The sequence below is a fragment of the Pinus tabuliformis genome, chromosome Q, assembly GCF_031772625.1.
Source record: "Pinus tabuliformis cultivar Carrire ecotype Pingquan chromosome Q, CPIR1, whole genome shotgun sequence".
In the NCBI taxonomy this organism is placed as follows: Eukaryota; Viridiplantae; Streptophyta; class Pinopsida; order Pinales; family Pinaceae; genus Pinus; species Pinus tabuliformis.
Window position 1 is genome coordinate 123,669,925 of NC_142296.1, and position 12,572 is coordinate 123,682,496.

At 32.7% G+C, this 12,572-nt stretch overlaps 1 non-coding gene across 1 annotated transcript; it reads left to right on the forward strand.

Annotated features, from left to right (window-relative positions):
- Window positions 1–5,917: 5,917 nt before the first annotated feature.
- On the forward strand, window positions 5,918–6,020 carry LOC149218561 (U6 spliceosomal RNA). The gene has a single exon (XR_016249801.1). It is a non-coding gene; the product is annotated as a U6 spliceosomal RNA (small nuclear RNA).
- Window positions 6,021–12,572: the final 6,552 nt, after the last annotated feature.

The following is a 12,572-nucleotide window of genomic DNA, read 5'->3' on the forward strand; positions in this document are numbered from 1 at the left end:
ATGGTACACAGATCGGTTATACCTATATAAGAATTCCCAACTCAAATGAAAAATTCTTAGGGAATTGAACACCTCTCCCTTAGGAGGGCTCAGGATTTCTAAAAACGTACCACATGGTTAAGAAGGAATTTTTTTGGGATGGCCTTAAATCAGATATTCAAATTTTTTTGGCAGAATGTTTGATTTTCCAACAAAATAAAGTTGAAACAATTAAAACCACAGGTCTATTACAACCTCTATCCATTCCAAGCCAACATTGGGAGGAGGTTTCAATGGATTTTATCATACATTTACCCAAGTCTAAAGAAAAGAGTGATATCATAGTGGTAGTTGATAGACTTACCAAGTATGTACTCTTTTGTGCATTATCTCATCCATTTAAAGAAAGTACAAATTCTACTTCATTTATGGAAACAATTCAAAAGCTACATGGAAACCCAAAGGTTAATGTAAGCGAAAGAGATCCCATTTTCACTGCAAACTTTTGGACATAATTATTTTCCTGTCTTGGTACTCAGTTAGCTCATAGATCATCTTATCATCCTCAATATGATGGGAAAATTGAGATAGTAAACAAATGTTCAGAAGGATATCTTCGTTCCTTTGTATCTGATAAATAGACACAATGGGTGAAATGGTTTCCTCTAGTTGAGTGGTGGTATAACACTTCCTTCCATACTGCAGCAAAAATTACCCCATTTATGGCACTTTGTGGATATCATCCACCATCCATCACATCATATTTAAGAGAAAACTCTAAGGTTCAAGCAGTGGAAGATCACATCCAGCATCAACAACAAGTTCTCCAACTCTTAAATGATAACCTCACTTTGGTACATAATAGAATGAAACAATAGGCAGATTAGCATTACAGCGAAAGAAGTTTGGATGTAGGTGATTGGGTACTCCTACAACTAAAACCATATAAATAAATGTCCCTCAAGAAAGATAAGAAGGATAATAACTTATCACCAAAGTATTATGGTATGTATTTAAGGTGTTGCAAAAGATAGGTATTATGGCATACAAATTGGAGTTTCCTGCAACTTCCCGAGTGCAGCTAGTTTTCCATATTTCATGCTTAAAGAAGGTTACAGGTGACAAGCTCCCAGCTCAACCAATATTTCCTGAACTTGATGAGGAAGGAAAAATCGTATTAGAACCTAAAGCAATAACATAAAAAAGAACACAAAAACTATGAAATCAATCAATTTCAGAGTATCTCATCAAGTGGAAGAACTTACCCATTGAAGATTACACATGGGAGGATGAGAATTTTATACTGAAGCATTGAGGACAACACTTTTTTTAAGGAGAGGGGCATGTTAGATCCCTATAATACTACTGATTCCCCCATTATTGTTGCCATTGTAGCCCTTATTGTTATTATTGTACCCCTATTGTCCACATGTTGTTATTATTGTGACCCGTAGAAGCCCACTATTGTTATTTTTGTTCCCTTATATTTTTATTGTTATGGCCCCTTAGAATCCTATATATAGAAAGAAGGTTTTGTAATTTGTCTCATCCAATAATTGTTCATTTTTGTAATGTAAAGGAGATTGCCCCCTCGAAGAGGCTGATTTCTAAGTCATTGTTCTATCTTTTCTATCTTTTTTTGAGTTGGTTTCATAATAGAAGTTAACTGCCAGTTCCCTCCAATAATTGAGTAATTTTGGCTGCCAGCCTATCAGATAATGTTCCTAACAAAAATTACACAGGTTTTGTCTGCAAAACCTTTCCATAACCTAGACTTCTCCTCTCAGAAATTGCATAGTTTTGTCCTCCAACTAAGCGAGACCCTGTGGATAGTCACTATTGATTGTGATTTCCCATCTCCATCACCCAGTGACTTCTTCACAGTTTTCACCAGCATTGCCCAGAGTCTCCATCCTAGCTTGCAACTCGTAACCTTGTCTCCTCTCTCGATCACCTACATCCGAAATGATCATGCATCATGGTAGACTAGGAAGTTTATGGATTTGATGTCGTATCATCATGAGTGATTCAAGATATAGGTACACAAACAAAAATGGCATGATGACAGATGGGATGAGCAAAGGGAGTACATGTAGAAGGACATGTTCACCAACGGACGAAGAAATCATGTATGTAAAGAGATGTACTCGCAAACAGATGAACATGCAAGGATGTGTTCCCACATGGACAAATGGATGAGTTAACATGCAATATGTGTTCATGGGTGGACGAACAGATGACATGCACTTTTCACTAAGGTGAAAACCTGTCAAGGATGCCAACAGGAAACAAGGAGAAATGTGCAAATGCAACATCAAGTGAACCCAATTACCATCAAAGACTCCACGCACTTTGCCATGTGGAGGTGAAGTTGTGACACGCCATGAGGACATCCATCACCCAGGAACACTACAACTCGACATTCACACCAACAATAGCACGAATGTACAACTACTGTCATGTTGATTCTTGTCATGAGTCATGTCGTCCACATCTCTAATGCGGGCCATACTCTCAATCAATGTAATATAACATGGAATTTCAAGATACCCACTTGTCATATGAAGATTCATGTAAAATGGAAAGGTCATGGAAGTCAAACAGTCATGAGGAAAGGAAAACATCCACAAGGGCCAGTTTCACCCTTGGCTATAAATACCCCCTCATTTTTACATGCAAAAGACTTTGCACCTCAGATCCTCCCACATAGCATTGAGATTATGTAATATTTTCTTTGAGGAGCAAGTAGTGGCTCCAACACCCCAACCATGGGGTTAGTGATGTATGGTGTAACGATGTGTCTTGGAACTTTCGCTCAATTCAGAAGTTTGCTAACATGCCAACATGTTTTCACACATGTATTGTAACTGTTATAATACTGATCTTGAACACTTGTAATGCATGTTGCTTTAACTTGTGTTTAATACTTGAACTCATTCAATTTTTGTAATAAATATATATTAATGAAAATGCGTTTTATTAGCTATTAACGTTGTCCTGCCCATGTTGGTTACCTCCCCAAACATGAGACAAACCTTTCAATAAACTTGCTATAACAATCGTCGCACTCGTGTAGAATCCTCTGTTGTGTGTTGTACGTGTTATCTTTCTTTGTGTGTTGTGATCGCCGCATCTGTGTGGACTACTCTTCCAAAAGTTGTGCATGTCCTGTTGTGTTGTGTGTTCCTAACAGATTTGGGGATTCCTCCCATCTGACTTGGGACTCACTCCCACCCTCTCCCTCTACAGTGAACAAACGATTGACACAAGTAACACTAGAAATCACCAGGAAGGCGAACCTCACTACTCAAAGACAAAGCATACTTCTCTCCTGTGCTGACAAGCAAGAGCTAAGGAAAATCTTTAAGATAATTGCAACCGGGCCATCATACTAGATGATACTCCCACACCAAATGGTGTAAGGTCTAGTTGGGACTTCATATCAAGGTGATCACCTGAATGTTGGAGGAATGTATATATCAATAATTTATCTTAATGCAAATCAATTCATTCATGGATTTACCCAACCCTTGCCTAATAATTATGAATATTTTAAAATTTCACTTATTAATTTTATATTAACAATCGAATGAATTACACATCTCCCTCTTATCACTTTTACTAGTATAGATCATCTAAAGCATTGCTCTAGTATGTATCAAGAGGGATCAGGTCTCTTTAGGTGCAACATGCTCCTCCCCACCTCCCGCCCGACTTTCTGTGTGTGTGCGTTTGTTGAGTGTAATTTTTCATTGTTTAAATAGTATTTTTGAATGCTATATAGTGTACATAACTTTGTAAGTCCAATCAATATTTATTGGGTTTCAAAGAATATTGACAAATAAATTATACCTAAAAAATCACCAAAATGTAAAACACTGAGATTATTCCGACAATTTCACCATAAAAACTTATATTTTTCAATTGTTTTATATGATATATACATAATTCTTTTACACAATCTATAATATAGACATATCCCACATAAGATATTTTACATGTGCATTGAGACATTTAATCTATGGATTACATTTTCAAAATTAAAATGATTTTTTTGTTATTAATATAATTTTAAATATTTTTTCAATATTCCTTAATCTTGCATATTAAAATATTTTATTGATGACCCACATTGAAACTTTTTATTACTTTGAATATTTTTAATCATCACATATTAATTCTTTTTATTATTTTGAATATTTTTAATCATCACATATTAATTTTATATTAAGAATTGAAGAATTACGCCTCCCTTTTTTTCAGAAGTGGGAAAACCTATCATAACTCATATGTTAAATAATGAGGGAGAACAACCATTTTTGTCTGTAATCCCATAATGTATGCTGACTAGTCATCGTTATTCAATAAAAACCATCTCTCTTGGAATTACCTACTAGTGGTCCTTAAGGGGATATGCATTCACTCCTGTCGTATTCCTTTGTTAACTTATTTTAAGATGTGTGAGGAAAATGAACTCTTAACCAAGCAGAAGCAGTTTTAGGACATACTACGGGCCCACACATCTCTCTCTTTATTAGGAAGTACATGGTATTTTTATTTTTAATTATTGTTTTTTACATTCAATATATATATATATATGTATATATATGTATATATATATATATATATATATATATATATATATATATATATATATATATATGAAGTTCATACCAATATAAATTAGTTAACACAAATTCTCAAATAGTTTATTTAGATCATGTGATGAAATATTTTTGAAAAGTATAAGATTTAAAATCTTACTCATTTTTTTCTTTTTGAAATTATTTTATCTCTATGTAAAGATTGATATGAAATTATATTACATCATATCATGTGTAGATGTTTTATTTATAGAGTGAAATGTTTTTACCACATTGATATGTAATATAAAAAACAAATAAGTTAATATAGTGAGGTTGGGATTATTAATTTTCTACAATGTTTTTAATTAAAACAAACTAAACATGCATAATTATTTTTGTTCTATATTAGAGCCAACTTTGATTCTTTGTTTAGAATATTTTATTTCTATTTTCAATATACATCTTATTTGAAAGATATTTGAAATGGTAAATGCATATTTATTTAAAATGTATAATGAAAAAGGAAAATATGAAATAATTTCATTTTTAAGGATACTTTTAAGAACTTCAATTGCATTATAACAATAGGATTTCCACATAATAAAATTGTATTATAATGTTTATGTTTGGGGGATATTAAATATTACTTCCAATTCTAGTAAATATTGATAAAATTTCTCAAAATCCTTTTTTTTTAAATCCCTTACCAATACATATTTTTAAAAAATTAACCTTTATTTTTAATAAATATCTCTTACACGAGGCCAACTAAATTTATGATCACCGTGTTACGAAATATTATTTAAACCATAAAATCAATACTTGAAATCCTCCATAAATAAAATTAATCCAAAAAATGTATATTGGTTAACAAAATAAAAACCCTAATTATAAAAAAATTCAATTATGCATAATACATATTTTAATTATATATATGATCCATCCTTTGGATATTTTTAAAAATGTTATACCACTGAGTCATGAGACTAAGGATTATCCATTTTGATAAAAAATCACAAATTCAAATATCATTATAGTATGGAAAGAAATGAAATGAGAAGGAACATATTTACGCCTATCATGGTCTATATCCAAGTTGGGGTGGATGAATTTAATTGTTTTAGATAAGAAAATTTACATAGATATGGGAGATTGGAGATTTAATAAATATGGAATGTTCTTACTTGTATACATAATTGGATGGATGAAATTAGGAGTTGTAAAAATTAAACAATACTATTTTTAGTATCAAAATTTATTACCAGCATTAACATTTTAACAAAAAAAAATTAGTAAAATGGTAGCCTTTCAAATATATGGTAAAATAGTAATGCCTTGTAAACATTTTACTAGTCTTTTTCTAGACATCCGATAAAATTGGAACGATATAGAGAAAATTAACATCGATCCTACACAAAGATAACACCCACATATCGAAAAATGGTCCAAATTTTAAAAAAGGCGTTACCATTTTTCCCACCCTTTCTAATTCCAAACCACTTCCCCATTATCGATTGGTTGATGTATCCTTTACGATTTATTGTTGTATCACTTCCACGTCCATGTGTTTGAATTATCTATTGATTCACTACCTAGAGAGGATGGGCTATAATATCATATTTTCAATTTCAAGACAAGAGACAAACGAATTATGGTAAGTTTTTGTTTTCGGCGAGTCGAGGTTAGGAAAAATGTTCCTGTATCTATATTTACGCAAAGGATTTAGAACTTCAAGAAAATTCATTGTCTTTTAGGGTTCAAATGATATTATGGTTCACTATGGAATCATACTCATAACTTTATGGCCGCCCATACAATATGTATTGAGCAAATTAGGGATTTGGTTTTGTTTTTGAAGACGTTGGTCATAGATATGATAGACTGTATTATATTGTGTGATTTTATATTATCAAATGATCTCATGGAAAAATGTTTTTCAAGTGAAATTTGTGGCATCAAATATCGGAGAAGATATAATTAGTCAACAACTATGGAATATCTCTTCCAATTCCAACCCTTCCAAGCACACAGATGAATCTACAGAAAATAGGTCCATGTGTACATGTAACGAAAACAATACTTTAAAGAGCAAGTAAACAATGTACACAATTGCGATGAAATGAAATAGATAAACTAAGACATCATGGATTTCTATTTTTTTTTTTAAGGCAAGAAGTTTTCTCATTGAGGCATGAACTATGTTATTTAATTTTGTTTGAAAACATCAACAAATTTTACTCATTCATGCATGAACGAAATTGTGTTCGACAAATGAGCTTCTACAAAATATCATGTATTAACAACTACCACATTTGTTTTTCTTTTCTGGCTTGGCCACACAACCCTATACAATTTTTATGAATATCTTATTAAGTAGTCAATTTTGAAGAGATTAACACATTCGTTGATCCATGGGGTTTCACCTTCCATTCATCCAACTACCATGATTTTAATACGCGATGAGCAATGAAACATCGAATGGCAGGGAAAATTTATACAATCCTTTTATATGATTTAGGTTTAGATATGTTGTGTAACATCCCTCTGTAACCTTGCATGAAAATGCATGGAGTTAGAAAAATTTTAAACAATTTAGCCACATGTAACTATCCAAGTTACTATTCCAGATTCCTCATCAACCATTAGATAGAATCTTCATCGTTACATGGAGTAACTTTTGTATGGAGTATTGAGTTACATAACCGTCAACAACCACTATTGCAGCAAATTAACATCAATTTTATGACATACTATTGAATCGTTTTCATGATTCCTTTATCTATATTAGTTAATAACATATTTGGTATTATAACCATCACATTATGTAAGGGATCATCATCATGAAACTAACACAATAAGTAATCACATCATTGAACATCGATATACCCTGGAAATTCGGTAAGGTGAAAACCATCAAACATTTAATTTTATTATTAAACGCTCATGAGGGTGTTCACCACTCACCCAATGGCTCATAAGGGAGTCCATCCCTTAACAATTGTCATAAAATATTAAGAGGAAATATAATTTAAATACAACATTTCTAGCTAAAAGCTATTACAATAATCGTGATATCATTTATCCAAAAATATTCAATATTTATATCTTTGTGGCCTCATGGTTCCATTAGTAGACCATCCTACAACTCACACTCATTTTCATGGACCATTAGTTCTTTACCTACCACAATTTTAACCAAAATATATCCTTGCACAAGCCACCATCCTTTCCTTCTATTGATGTTATCAACAACCTTGATATCATGATTGCATAGAATATTTATCAATCAATAATCAATCTTTATAGTGATTCTTCAACATCTATTCATGTTCATACACAAAAAATAAGTAAAATATAACAACATGCTTATTCTAACAACACTTCTCATGCATTAATTATAAGCAAAATCATGTCAAAATAAATACCACATTACTATGATCCTTCTCGCACAAGCATGTGTTCTTATCCAAAGGAAGACCATTGTTAACCATCTATTTTCATTTAAAGGATACTAGCATATTAGCTTTGTTTTCCATGCATGTGATTAGATAAACACTCATTTTAAGAAAGTTAGCCCCTCAACTTATTCTTTGTGCATGTAACTAAGTAATCTTTCCAATACAATAGATATTATTAATTATTACTGTTATGCATGCAAATTCATGTCCCCTTCTAAGAAAAAACTAACATAATAAATACTATTATCATGCATGCAAATGCAAGTTCCCTTTTTCTAGAAGAAAGCTAATGCAGTTATTGCATGTGATTACTTGTTTCTTTTCCAATTCCTAACATAATAACTATACACTTTCCATGCATATTTTGTTCAAAGAATTCAAAATAATAGGTTTATTTCTCACGGGAGGAAAGATCATATCTACTTTCAAGAGATCAAACACAGTATTTATATTCTTTTCTTGCAAGCAAATAACATATTTCTTTCAAGAAATATCAAACATAGTATTTATATTTTATGTGCCATGTAGATAAACTTATTTCCTCTCAAATAAATAATTATATTTGAGTATATTTATTATCAAGAAAATCTAATAAAATAAGCTCAAGAAAAGTTCACATGCATTCTTTAAATCTTTTTGTGTATAGGATCCATGTGCATTCTCTTTTCAAGATAACAAAATCCCTAACTTATCTTGTCATGTGCGTAAACTTAAGTAAATGTTATCAAGAGCACATACATCCATACAATATTTATTCTTTGTGAATATAATAATTTATCATAATATCCATTCATTAATGCATGCAACATATATAGCTCCTTTAAGAGGGTCTAGCTATTTATATATGGTAATACTTTCCCTTTTTCAAAAAAATTGATGCAACTAACTATTGTTTCTATGCTTCTACATATGTTCTTTTCAAATAAAATGATTATTTTTTTGTGCAAATAACACATACCTATTTTCAAGAACTCAACATAGTTTCTCTATCTTTTATGTACAAAGTTCTCATCCATTGTTTTTCAAGAAAGTGTCATAATTTACCCTTCTTTTGTGCATAAGAAGTAGGAAAGCATTTTCAAAATAATAACAAAGTTAACCTTTTATGCACTAAACCAGGGAATGAAATCAAACAATCAAAGATAAAAGGCACGAATAACTTATCTTTTTACCCACCAAAACATGTAACTTTTACAAAAATCTTGCAAAGGAATTAATACAATTGACTTATCTTTCACACACAAGAAAAACATATTCTTTCCAAATAGGATGCTATTATTTATGTTTTCTTTGTGCATTAAAGGAAATCCCAATTTATTATCTCTGCACATAAAATATTTTCTCATATATTTATTTCATCTTGACGGGTTTATATTCATATGGGAATATAACTTTCTTATAATGATATTGGAAAATAAGTAGGCTAAAATAATCAATAGTAATATTTTCACTCTCATCGTAATAAACTTATGCAATACTATTCATATGTGATTTCTCAAGAAAATAACCTTGGCAACATCTATAAAACTAACCTACTATTTTCTTAGAATTGTTTTCCATATTCAATCAATAATTAAAAATGATCTAGCTTACCAATATGATTTATAAGATGGATTATTATTCCAAAAACAAAAGAACCCTTATGAGAATTGAGCTAGATGAAACAGAATGGACATGCATACCTCTAGCCAAATTTTTTTAATAAGCATTTCTATTATGCCATAATACTTCAAAGCAACTCCCACAACTGTATCAACAACTAGATTGATCTAGCTAATATCAAGCTACATCGCCATGGCTTGAAGGATTGTCCATTGTTGGAATTCGTCTTTGTTAATGTGGGAGATGAAGCATTGAGCTTTTTATTTAATTGCCTCATACAATGAAAATTGGGTTGTTTTAGTAGTGGTCACGATGTGATATTTGTGCCTAGCGAAGCTCAATGAAAAAAAAGAAAAAAGAAAACTATCTTCCTTCCCTTGGCAATGTGATGGTATCCCTTCAAGCTGTTGTGCTCCCCGTTAATGGAAGTGTTAATCCAATGCTCCCTGTGTGTTTCCTGGCATGTGCTTAAATCTAGCGATGTGTCTGTTTACTAACACCTGTGGGTTTTGGTGTATTGACAATCGTGACTCCAACAAGTAGTATCAGAGCCAAAGGTGTTGAGTTCGAAACACACCTGGATCACGTTGAGGGGGGAGATTGTTGCACTCCCTATTAATGTCGATGTTAATCCAATGCTCCCCATGTGCTTCGTGGCAATGTGCTTAAATCTAGCGATGTGTTTGTTTACTAACACCTACGGGTTTTGGTGTAATAGCAATCGTGACTCGAACACAAACCCGTGTTCCAAAGAATCAATCTTGTCCCCATATTTTTTTTCATGGGAATATAGTGAACGATTTCCATTTTCCCCGATTGAATGCAAAAAATGATAGTATCAATGTGCAATGAAAATACACACTTCCTCCACATTTTTCTTGGAACATATCATAGGGTACTTTCTAACTAATTCAAAACCCTAAATAATTATTGATTTGTTAAACATGGTAGATAATAATGATCATTCCAATTATAATTGTAAATGGAAACATAATATGTGAGCTGGAGGGATATTACATGTTGACAAGTTATTTGGGCTAGGTCAATTCACAGGAAAAGCCTCAATCAAGCTTTGAATATCAACACTATTATAATTGTATTTTATTTTCTATGATTCTAATTTCAGGAAAGGTTGTGAGTTATTAGTTTGCTTTGAAATTATATTATATTCATTATAGTTTAAAGAGATTTTGTGTCAAATGAATATAGTGGTAATTATTGTTGTACTAAACTCAAGTAAATATTACAAGGAATAATAACATATCATTTTTTTATTATTGTTCTTTTATTTTTATTTTTCTAATAAACCATAAATTGAACACTCTTGTTAGTTCTCTCAATATCTAATTCTGAATTTATTTTCAGCATAATTGTTAATTAATTACACATCAAAATGTGTAATGTTTTGTACTTTGAATCGTGTTTAATGGTAATTAATCAATAAGATAATTTTTATAACTTTTCAAGTAAAATATTGATTATTCTCTAGTATGGTTTCCAATCCTTTAATAATGAGGTTGTACATATACTTGATGTAGCCTTATCAAAGTGTTGACAGTGCTGGACCCACCAACATCTCAAGGGGATCTCCCCAGTAAGAAGTCCCAATTACACGTTAGAGTGTTTGGTGTAGGAGTCCCAGTAGTGGGTTGTAAGGTAATGCCTTGACCGTGATGTCGCACAAATGAAAGTAGAATGACTTTATCAGCAGCAAGGGTGTGACTGAAGCAGTGAGTCAAGGAAGGTGTATGAGAGGTTCTAATACTTCAAAGGGAGAACGAGTTGAAGGTGAGTTCCAAGTTGAAAAGGATCAATTCCAACTCAACTAGGAACACACAGTACAAAGAGCATGCATAGCTTCCGGTGGAGTAGTCCACTCGGATGTGGCAATCACATCATATAAGGTAAGATAACATGTACAACACTCACGGATCAGTCCGAGACGAGTGCGACAATTGTTATAGCAAGGCTCAACTGAAAGGTATGTCTGATGTCCGACAGAGTAGTCGACACGAATGGTGACAACATTAACAACATATCCAACACATTAACAACAAGATTCATATAATTTCATGTGAATTAGTTCATACACAAGTACATAAGTTAAACATCATACATCATTAAAGCAACCAGAGCAATGAAACTACAATAACAACATATACGTGAAAATGTGTTGCCCCTTATTATATAAAGAAGTGTAAGTCACAATCATACAATACATCCATGTAAGCTTGCTAGCCCCAACAGTGGAATGTTACAGCCACATCCACCTACTCCTCCAAAGAGATGCACTAGCTCCGTGCACTAGAGAAGCCAAGGTGCGTTATAATACTCTCCAAGCCTTCTTCAAGATAGTCTTAGTAGAAGCTTGGCTAACTAAAAATCTATAAAATGAGTTATGAGGGACTATTTATAGCAAAGGGTGGGGTGACCCTCGACATTCCCCTTTATGACCATTCAACTACCGTCATGACTGTTCACCTACTCTATGACTGTTACATCCACTCTTGACACTTGACTTACACTTGACATGGCTCAACATTAGTATTCACATGTACTCATGTGAACAATGGCTTGGATAAGCCAAACTAGACATCATTCGGACTTAGACAACCATAAAAGTCTAACTGCTCAACATCCTCATGCTGATCAACAGTGACTTATTGATTGCAAGATTGGTAGTCCCTGAGAGTGTTCGTGTGTTCTACTGTGACATCCGTTTGAAACCTGAACCTTACCTCCATAGCATCTTGGTACACTACTCAGGCTCGTCTATCCAACTCGTCTGTGAGCATGCGCATCATTGTCCTTAGTGGTCGGACCAACCACGTACTTGTGCATGATGTCTGCACTGATAAGCAAGTCTGGGCTAGTGGTGGTGGGCATCAACACCTTGAAGTATGAGTCAAGCTCCTGTTGGACCTGCTTCTTGCTCTTCACCTAAGGG